The sequence below is a fragment of the Triticum aestivum genome, chromosome 1B, assembly GCF_018294505.1.
Source record: "Triticum aestivum cultivar Chinese Spring chromosome 1B, IWGSC CS RefSeq v2.1, whole genome shotgun sequence".
Classification (NCBI taxonomy): domain Eukaryota; kingdom Viridiplantae; phylum Streptophyta; class Magnoliopsida; order Poales; family Poaceae; genus Triticum; species Triticum aestivum.
Window position 1 is genome coordinate 130,536,977 of NC_057795.1, and position 11,286 is coordinate 130,548,262.

The following is an 11,286-nucleotide window of genomic DNA, read 5'->3' on the forward strand; positions in this document are numbered from 1 at the left end:
AAGAAGCCCCTAGGTATAATGAGTGCGGGTAGCACATCAATTGTGTGCGAACAATGCGCAAATTGGCCCTCAGGGGCTTTTATGAAAAAGGTGGGAAAAAGAGAGAAACAAAAAGACAGCTAAAGTGTAAAAATGTGGACGGAGGAAGGAGACGAAGTCTGAGTCTGGCGCTAGGCGTAGAATCTTTGGAGGCGGGCTGCGTTCCATGGGTTTGGCTTGAGTCGGTTGTCCGATGCATTTCACAGACGGTATGCTCCGCCGGTCAGGACTTGGTCGATGATGAAGGGACCTTCCCATTTGGGTTTGAGTTTGTCCTTTTTCTTGTCCGGCAGGCGTAGAACTAGTTCGCCAACATTGTAAGTTTTAGCCCGTACTTCTGTGCTTTGGTATCTTCGAGCCAGCTGCTGATAGAATGCGGAACGGGCCTTTGCCATCTTGCGTTCCTCCTCCAATGCGTCCAAGCTGTCCTGCCGATCCAACTTGGCTTCTCTTTCTTCGTACATGCGCACTCAAGGTGAGCCATGAATTATATCGCAGGGCAAAACTTCCTTTGCACCGTATACCATAAAAAATGGCGTGAACCCGGTAGTACGGTTTGGCGTGGTCCGCAGCCCCCAGAGTACGGAGTCAAGCTCCTCTACCCAGTGCGTGTTAGATTCCGTAAGGGACCGCACTAGTCTGGGTTTGATGCCGCTCATTATTAGACCATTTGCTCGTTCAACTTGACCATTTGTTTGAGGGTGGTAGACTGAAGCGTAGTCGAGCTTAATGCCCATATTTTTGCACCAGAGTTTAACCTCGTCAGCCGTGAAGTTCGTGCCGTTATCGGTGATGATGCTGTGGGGGACACCGTAACAGTGTACTACCCCGGATATGAAGTCTATCACAGGTCCGGATTCGGCCGTTTTAACTGGCTTGGCCTCTATCCATTTGGTGAATTTGTCCACCATGACCAATAGGTATTTTTGCTTGTGGGTTCCCCCTTTAAGGGGTCCAACCATGTCAAGCCCCCAGACCACAAACGGCCAGGTGATGGGTACAGTTTTGAGGGAGGTGGGTGGCATGTGGCTCTGATTAGCAAAGAGCTGACAACCGACGCATCGTTGGACTAAGTCCTAAGCATCTGCCCGGGCCGTCGGCCAATAGAATCCTGTACGGAAGGCCTTACCTACAAGGGCCCGGGCTGCAGCATGGTGTCCACCTAGTCCGGCGTGAATTTCAGCCAGAAGATTTTGCCCTTCCTCTTCGGAGATACACCTTTGAAGGACTCCGGTTGTGCTTTTCTTATAAAGTTCCCCCTCATGGACCTTGTAGGCTTTAGATCACCGAACTATGCAGCGGGCCTCATTTTGGTCTTCGGGAAGTTCCTGCCTAATTAAGTAGGCTAGGAATGGTTCCGTCCATGGGGCAATGACTGCCATTATTTCATGGGCAGAAGGTGTTATGTTGTTGGCTGAGCCACCGGTTGTGTCAGAATGTTCGGCGTTGGGCGGTGCGGTTGGTTCCGGATAGTTGTTTCCGGACTCCTCTTCCCATACAACGGATGGCTTAAAGAGCCGCTCCAAGAAGATGTTTGGAGGGACGGTGCCGTGCTCCGCGCTGATGCGTGCCAACACGTCGGCCGCCTGGTTATTATCTCGGACTACATGGTGGAATTCGAGTCCTTCGAACCGAGCTGACAGTTTTAAGACAGCGTTATGGTAGGATGCCATTTTCGGATCTTTGGCATCGAAGTCTCCGTTTACTTGTGATATTGCGAGGTTTGAATCCCCGCGTACCTAGAGGCGTTTAATGCCCATGGAGATTGCCATCTGGAGACCGTGTAGAAGGGCCTCGTATTCGGCTGTGTTGTTGGAATCTGTGTACATTATTTGAAGTACGTATTGGACTGTGTCTCCGGTTGGGGACGTCAAAACGACGCCAGCCCCCAAGACGGCCAACATTTTGGAGCCGTCGAAATGCATGATTCAATTGGAGTATGCGCCATACTCTTTAGGGAGTTCGGCTTCAGTCCATTCAGCGACGAAGTCAGCCAGGACTTGTGACTTTATAGCTCGCCGTGGTTTGTAGGTTATGTCAAATGGTAAGAGCTCAATGGCCCATTTTGCGATTCTGCCCGTCGCGTCGCGATTGTTTATGATGTCGTTGAGGGGTACTTCGGAGGCCACTATTATCGAACACTCTTGAAAGTAGTATCGCAGCTTCTGAGATGCCATGAACACCGCGTATGCTATCTTTTGATAATGCGGGTACCGGGACTTGCAGGGAGTTAAGACAGTGGATACGTAGTACACTTGTTTTTGAAGAGGGAATTTAGGCCCTTCTGTTTCTCGTTCGACGACGAGTACCGCGCTTACAACTTGATGTGTTGCCGCGATATATAAAAACATTGGTTCGCCCAAGTTAGGCGCGGCCAGGACCGGATTTGTTGCCAATATGGCCTTTATTTCTTCGCGCCCGGCAGTGGCAGCATTCGTCCATTCGAAGTGTTCAGTGCGCCTGAGGAGGCGATAGACGGGCAATGCCTTTTCTCCCAGACGGGAGATGAAGCGGCTTAGAGCCGCCACGCTTCTAGTCAATTTTTGTATTTGTTTGAAGTCTTTTGGAATATCGAGCTGTGACAGAGCTCGGATCTTGGCTGGGGTTGCTTCAATTCTTCTACCGGATACAATGAAGCCCAGGAGCTTTCCGGCTGGTACCCCGAAAACGCATTTTTCCGGGTTCAGCTTAATGTCATTTGCTCGGAGGTTGTCGAATGTGAGCCTCAAATCGTCTACTAGAGTTTCGACGTGTTTGGTTTTGACGACTACGTCATCTACGTATGGCTCTATTGTTTTGCCGATCTAGGTAGCCAGACATGTCTAAATCATGTGCTGATATGTTGCGCCAGCGTTTTTGAGTCCGAAGGGCATCATGTTGAAGCAGAATGGTCGGTATGGAGTAATGAATGCCGTTGCGGCTTGGTCGGCCTCCGCCATCTTGATTTGATGGTAGCCAGAGTATGCGTCGAGGAAGCACAATGAATCGTGCCCTGCAGTAGCATCGATTATTTGATCGATGCGGGGAAGGGGGAAAGGATCCTTTGGGCAGGCCTTGTTAAGGTCTTTAAAGTCGACACATAGGCACCTTGATTTGTCCTTCTTTGGTACCATCACCAGGTTTGCTAGCCAGTCCGGATATTTGATGTCTCTGATGAATTCGGCTTCCAGTAATTTGGCTAGCTCCTCTCCCATTGCCTGCCTTTTGGTTTCGGAAAATCGCCGAAGAGCCTGTTTGACTGGCTTGAATCCTTTTAGGATGTTTAGACTGTGTTCTGCCAATCTGCGTGGGATTCCTGGCATATTTGAAGGGTGTCAGGCAAAGATGTCCCATTTCTCCCGAAGGAATTCTTGTAATGCGGCTTCTACGTCGGGGTTTAATTGTGCCCCGATGGAGGCCGTCTTTGTTGGGTCCGTTGGATGGACCTGGAATTTGACTATTTCGTCTGCTGGTTTAAAAGAGGTGGACTTGGATCTCTTATCGAGTATCACATCATCCCTGTTCACCGTAGAGCGCAGCACAGTGAGTTCCTCTGCCGCTAGGACTTTGGATAGTGCCTCTAGGGCTAATGCGGCTGTCTTGTTTTTGGCGCGGAGTGCTGTGTCCGGATCACTGACAAGGGTGATTATTTCACTGGGCCCGGGCATCTTAAGCTTCATGTACCCGTAATGGGGTATGACTTGAAAAATTGTGAATGCCTCGCGCCCTAATATAGCGTGATATCCGCTGCTGAATGGGGCCACTTGGAACGTGACCTCTTCGGACCTGTAATTGTCCGGTGAGCGAACACCACATCAAGTGTGATTTTTCCTGTGCAGCGTGCTTCCCGGCTAGGGATTATTCCTCTAAAGGTTGTGTTGCTTCGCTCAATGCCGCTCCAGTCTATTTCCATTTTTTGAAGGGTTTCCTCGTAGATGAGGTTTAATCCGCTGCCGCCATCCATGAGTACCTTAGTAAGACGAAAGCCGTCCACTATTGGACTAAGGACCAATGCGGCTGGTGCTCGAGCTGTTCAGAATTTAGGTTCGTCGCTGGCATTGAAGGTGATGGCCGTGTCGCTCCATGGATTTGTTGTTGCTAATTGGTAGACTTCGGCGAGGCTGTGGATTGTTCGTTTCCGCATATTATTTGATGCAAAAGTCTCAAAGACTGTCGACACCGTACTGGTACTGTTGGAGTGGTTCTCCGGGGCTAGAAGCTCTTCGCAACTTTTGGCCACCTGCCGCAGTATCCAACAAGCTCGAAGGCTAGGTGTTGGAGTGGCGCCCTCTGTGCTATGAATTTTACAGGGTCCGCTGAGCAATCCCTCCAGTACGGTTCCGTACCCTTTATGGGGTTTTTGATTTTTGGTTTTTGTACCGGGTGCCTGAGCATGATGCACCCTTTTGTTTTGGACTAGGGTTGTATTCGGAGCCGGATTGTCCCAAAACTTAGTTTTGGTTTTCCGGAAACTCTCCATCACACAATACTTTCGTACTATGGACGCCAGGTCGGTGAAGCGTGTAATTTCACGACAACTTACGGCTTTCAAGATTCCTTTGTCCATGCAATTATTGCAGAAGATTGAAATTGCGTCTTCCTCACGGCAGTCTTTTATCCTGTCCATAACCAGGAGGAATCTGGCCCAGTAATGATGTACTGTTTCGGCGGGCTCTTGCCGGATTTGAGATAGATCACATATGTTTGGGTGGGTGGGTGGAATTGAGTCCGGAACCCTGCCCATCTCGAGGCTCAAGGGCCGAAAAGTTTCCGAATTTGGAAGCTTGGATTGCTGGATGTTGTCCAACGAGTCTGGTCCGATGCCTGACTTTAGGTTCAGTGCTTGATCGACGTCCGTCTCTCCGCGGGAATCCGACATGGAGGGTTCGGGAGTCCGGACATAACTAGTTTTCAATATAGAAGAAGAGTCGCCGCGTTGTTCCTCTACCACCGCAACGTGGTGGGTAACCTAGGGAGAATTAATCTCTCTCAGATTGGTTTTAAGCCCAATCTGGTTGTAGTCTGTAGCGACTCCCAGGGCGGCGATGCGATCCAAGAGCTCGTTTACGGATGAGAGCTCTATTGGATCCAGCTGCTCGGCGAATTCCGAGTTGACGTGAAGATTGCTTTTGATGACCCGGGAGGTCATCGTCGAAGTGGTGGCTGAACAGGCGATCATGAGAAAACCACCTAGCCAGATAGTTTGGCCGGCGGCCAAGGCTCCTTTGGCGATGATACCGTCTTTAAAGATGGGAAGAGGCATCCTTCCTGATTGCGACGACACAGAGGAACTCTCAATGAAAGCACCAATGTCGGTGTCAAAAGCGGCGGATCTCGGGTAGGGGGTCCCGAACTATGCGTCTAGGCGGATGGTAACAGGAGACAAGGGACACGATGTTTTTACCCAGGTTCAGGCCCTCTCGGTGGAGGTAAAACCCTACTCCTGCTTGATTAATATTGATGATATGGGTAGTACAAGAGTGGATCTACCACGAGATCAAGGAGGCTAAACCCTAGAAGCTAGCCTATGGTATGATTGTTGTAATGGTTGTTCGTCCTACGGACTAAAACCCTCCGGTTTATATAGACACCGGAGAGGGCTAGGGTTACACAGAGTCGGTTACAATGGTAGGAGATCTACATATCCGTATTGCCAACCTTGCCTTCCACGCCAAGGAAAGTCCCATCCGGACACGGGACGAAGTCTTCAATCTTGTATCTTCATAGTCTTGGAGTCCGGCCGATGATGATAGTCCGGCTATCCGGACACCCCCTAGTCCAGGACTCCCTCAGTGGCCCTCAAGGGCCAAGCCCCTGGCAAGATCGTAAGTGTCCGAATTCCTGGATGATTTATATTTTCTCTTTTTGCCACGTGGTGTCCTTCTAATGCCGCGTACAACCTGTAGTCCGGCCGAGGATGATCTTCCCGCTTCGTCGAGCGGGTCCTTGGCTCCGTCGGATGTGGATTCCCTTTCGACCGCCTCCACCCCTCGTGATGCTGATGACGCTGAGGTGGGATCCCAGGAGGGGACCCGCCAGGAGGGGGAGGCTCCGGAGGTGCCACAGGGCAACCTCCCGGACTTCGCTCCGGACTCCACACCGGAACCTGCAGTGGTTCTAGAGTCCGGCTAGCGGCCCTTTCGTAAGAAGGGCAAGACTGTGACACTGGCGGCCTCCGTCCAACCGGAGGCGCCGGATAGCTTGTTGGAGGCGCTCAACGGCGCTTCCATCAAGGAAGAACACCGCACTATCATGAGTGCGGTGATTCAGAAGGTTCAGCTCGCCAAGAGCGGGCTGACCGAAGCCAGCAGCAGCCTTCTAACGGGCTTTGAGGTAAGAAATTTAAAATATGTAATATGATACCACATAGACAGTAGCCCCTGATGCTCGGTTCGGTGTTCGGAAAGAAAAGCCGGACTGAGGATCTTAAAAAGATATACGCAGGAGGTCTGAAAAATTATGTCAATATGGGATTGCAGGCTGCGCTGCTGACCTCCGCCGCACTGACTGCGGAGGTCGATGCTTTAAAGCAGAACCTCGAGCGGTCCGAGAGCGAGCTCGGCCGTGCCAAGAAGCGGCTCGAGGACAAGGAAGGTGAGTGATACCGTATTGAATTTTTACCTTACAGAAAAGGATTTTGGTTGCAAGAGAAATGACAAGGATAACGTGGACACTCCAGGGGCCACGAACGAGGTGGCGACCCTGAAGGAGGCCGTGTCCGCGGCCGAACGTAATGCGGCCGCGGAACGAGCTGAGCGAGAGAAGCCGGAGGCGCGGGTGGAGGAGGTGCAGCAAGAGCTCCAGGCTCTCGTGGAAAAGCATGAGAGCTTGGAGCGCGACTCGAAGACTCGAGAGTCCGAGCTTGCCTCGGCTCTTGAGAGTGCCAAAGCCGCTAAGGCCGAAGCCCACAAGGCCCTCCAGGAGATTGAGGCGGTGAAGAAAATAGCGGCGGGTAAGGCATTTTTCATGCAAAGCAAGCATGTGAATGTGGATTACCTGTTACTTACCCGAATTCAGAGCTCTCTAGGGGCATTTGCAGATCTGCCTCGCAGCGTGTCCGATGCTGCCGCATTCTACCGGGCCGAGGAGGGGAGCTCGACGGAGAAGGTCTTATGGTCTCAGTATGCTGAGGCTGGACATCTGGTGCCTCTTAGCGACCAGCTGAAGCAGCTGGTCGAGCTCCACAAGGTAGCCGAACAGGCCATGAAGGGCCTCATAGTTCGGCTATGGCCCAAGGAGGCCATGCCTGGGAGCTACTTCGGCCTGGTGCGGCGGCTGGTGCATGCGTGTCCCTAGGTGGAAGTCGTCAAGCAGTCCGCCTGCATTGAAGGTGCTCGTCGGGCCCTTACCCGTGCAAAAGTGCACTAGGGCAGGCTGGATGCTAAGAAGCTTCTGATGGATGCGCCGCCGGCGGGCAAGGAGTATCGCACGCCCAAAATATATTATAAGAGTGTCCTGAAGGGTGCCCGCAAGATTGCAGATGAGTGCTCCAAAGATGTAATATTTGAGTGGACTCGCAATGTGTTATCCTGTGCGCTGAAAACTTTGTTCATATGCGCTAAGCAACGCTTATTAATTTAAAATATTACCTTCTGTGCGGCCGTTTATCGAATCTGAGAGATGGCAAGTCATCGGCTTCAGCCCCCATGCCACGAGTGCTGGGGTGTTCGGGATAAACTTGAGCGCTCTTGTTCCCATTTTTGGGTCCATCTAGGGAGGCGCTCAACACGACGAACAAGGCAACCGGACTTATAATGCTTGAACACTCTCACTTAGCCATAGAATTCTATAATTTTAAATTTCGGCGAAGCCCCTAGTGTTCGGAAGACCGAGTTCGGGGCGCTATCCACGCCTAGGCCGGACGAAGCCGGTTCCTCGCTCTAAGCGGCATAAGTCTTTAGGGACTCAAAAAAACCTCTCGAACAGCGACCAGCTCTCGCCTTATCATGATGGTCAGTTTTAGCTTTCTCCACTGAGGCGCTCGCCCAGCTCAACTGGGGTGCAATCACAGTGGTTCTCCCAGTGCTACCTTAGCCGATAAAACGAAACGTAAGTTACCAAAACATGGGAGCCGAGCAAACCCAACTATTGACCCAAGACATGATTTGGAGCCGATGCATATAATGCTATAAGTTCGGGGTGCAGCACTTGTGAAAGTGTTCGGACTTATCACACCATAATGCGGGGAACTGAAGCCCCTGGTGTATTCGGCCGTACCAAAGTGTACGGATGCAACGTGTCATAAACGAACATATATAAGAAAGAAATGCGATTATAAGCAAAAAGCGATGCATTGTTTATTCAGAAATACTGCCATGAATGCAGAGCGATACAAATAGTGCAGTAAGCAAGGGATTGGAATATTTAACATGTCCCCCTCCAGGGGTAGGCTGCGGAATGGTGTATTAAACAGATTTAATGCTCGTAATGGAGACCACCTGAGTGTTCGTCGTAGCCTTTCTCCTTCCCTGGCTGTTGCATCGTGAGTTCGGCAAGTCTACTGCCGGACAAGGCCTCTGGTGAATGGAGTCCTGTGGGTAAGAAAAAAGAAAAAGGAAAAGACCGACATACTTGGGAGCCCCTGGTGTGGTTAAGACGCACTCTGGGCCTGTCGTGGTCGTGCCCCTCCCCCTATGCCCATGGTATCTCCAGAGCGTAATGATGTACGTGAAGCACTCGTCTTGCAATTATGCAATGGCTGGGGTTGGGGCCGCATTGCTACGCATGCTTGGAACGTGCCAGGTGGTCTTGTTGTATGTTACTCCGGGCGCGTTTGGCCGTGTCCGGTCGCTTAACGGCCGGACTCGAAAATTGCCTTAAGAGGCTGCTCTGTACTTCTGCCGCGAGAGCTGCTGTGTGCTCCTCCGTTTGGAGGGAGCGTTCAGTGTTTCCGTTGACCGTGATGACTCCTCGAGGGCCTGCCATCTTGAGCTTGAGGTATGAGTAATGCGGCACCGCGTTGAACTTTGCAAACGCGGTCCGTCCAAGCAGAGCGTGATAGCCACTGCGGAACGGGACTATGTCGAAGATTAACTCCTCGCTTCGGAAGTTATTCGGGGATCCGAAGACCACTTCCAGTGTGACTGAGCCTGTACAATTGGCCTCTACACCTGGTATGACGCCTTTGAAGGTCGTCTTTGTAGGTTTAATCCTTGAGGGGTCTATGCCCATATTGCACAGTGTATCCTGATAAAGCAGGTTCAGGCTGCTGCCGCCGTCCATTAGGACTCTGGTAAGGTGAAATCCATCGACGATTGGGTCTAAAACCAATGCGGCGAATCCACCATGGCGGATACTGGTGGGGTGATCCCTTTGATCAAAATTGATCGGGCAAGAGGACCATGGATAGAACTTCGGGGTGACTGGCTCCATCGCATATACGTCCCTAAGTGCACGCTTCCGCTCCCTTTTGGGTATGTGGGTTGCGTATATCATGTTTACCATCCGTACTTGTGGGGGGAAACCCTTCTGTCCTCTACTGTTCGGCGGCCGGGTCTCTTCCTCGTCATCGCTATGCAGCCCCTTGTCATTGTTTTCGGCAATTAACTTGCCTGCCTGCTTGAATACCCAACAATCCCTGTTTGTGTGATTAGCTGGCTTTTCGGGGGTGCCATGTATTTGGCAAGAGCGGTCGAGTATTCGGTCCAAATTGGACGGACCCGGAGTAGTTCTTTTGAATGGCTTTTTCCGTTGACTGGGTTTGGAGCCTCTGAATCCGGCGTTGACTGCCGTATCCTCAGTGTTATCGCCGTTAACGTGGCGTTTGTTTTTGTTTCGACGCGACCTGCCATTGCGGTCCTTGGTATCCGGACTGCCAGAATTTTTGCTGAGGTTGTTACTGCGGGCTAGCCAGCTGTCCTCCCCCGCACAGAAGCGGGTCATGAGTGATGTGAGGGCTGCCATGGATTTCGGCTTTTCCTGTCCTAGGTGCCGGGCCAGCCACTCGTCACGGATGTTATGTTTGAAGGCTACGAGGGCCTCTGCATCCGGACAGTCGACGATTTGATTTTTCTTTGTTAAGAACCGTGTCCAGAATTGTCTGGCCGATTCGTCTGGCTGCTGAATTATATGGCTTAGGTCATCGGCATCTGGTGGTCGCTCGTATGTGCCCTGGAAGTTGTCAAGGAATGCGGCTTCCAGGTCCTCCCAACACCCAATTGACTCTGCTGGCAAGCTGTTAAGCCAATGCCTAGCTGGTCCTTTAAGCTTGAGTGGGAGATATTTGATGGCGTGAAGATCGTCACCGCGGGCCATATGGATATGAAGGAGATAGTCTTTGATCAAAACCGCGGGGTCTGTTGTGCCATCGTAGGATTCAATGTTCACGGGTTTAAACCCTTCATGGATTTTATGATCCATTACTTCATCTGTGAAGCATAGTGGGTGTGCGGCGCCTCTGTATTGGGCAATATCACGACGTAGCTCGAGCGAGCTTTGTCTATTGTGTTCGGCCCGGCCGGAGTTGCTGTATCCGGCGCGACAGTAGTCGTCTCGCATCGTGGGGCGCCCTCTTGATCCGTAGATCGATCTTGATTGTCTTGCCTTGTCCTCCAATATGTCTCGCAAGTCTGGCGCATTTCCCTGTGGCTTCATGCTTTTCGAGCGGTGCCAGGGTACGATCCTGATGGAGGGCCTAGAGGCCTCTCTATCGCGGCCACGAGGTGGTCGGTCTGCCGTATTGTGCGCTGGTGATGAAGGTTTATATGCCTCCTCCTCTAATCGGGGGAGCAGCTTGTGTTTTGGGTGGCTTTTGGAGGGGCGTTCGAGTTCGTACTCTTCGGCTGCAAGGACTTTAGTCCATCTGTCGGCTAGCAGGTCTTGATCAGCTCGAAGCTGTTGCTGCTTTTTCTTTAGGCTGTTTGTTGTGGCCATAAGCCTGCGTTTAAAATGCTCTTATTCGATGGGATCCTCGGGCACGACGAATTCGTCGTCGTTGAGGCTTGCCTCGTCTCCGGAGGGAGGCATGTAATTATCATCATCTACCTCTTCGTCTGCCGCTCTCTCATGAGGGATGGCTTCTCCGTCCTCCTGTGCTGAATCTTGCTGGAGGGGGTTATCTTCGGCACTCTCTGGGATGTTATTATCTCCGGTGCCGGAATCTCCATTCTTGCTGTGGCGGGATTTAGAGCGGCGCCGCTGACACCGGCGCTTGGGCTGTTTCTTAAAGGAATCTGCCTCCGCTGCTTCTTCGCCATTTCGATCCTTTGGGATGTCCACCATGTATATGTCGTATGACGAGGTGGTCTTCCAGTGCCCCATAGGCGCTGG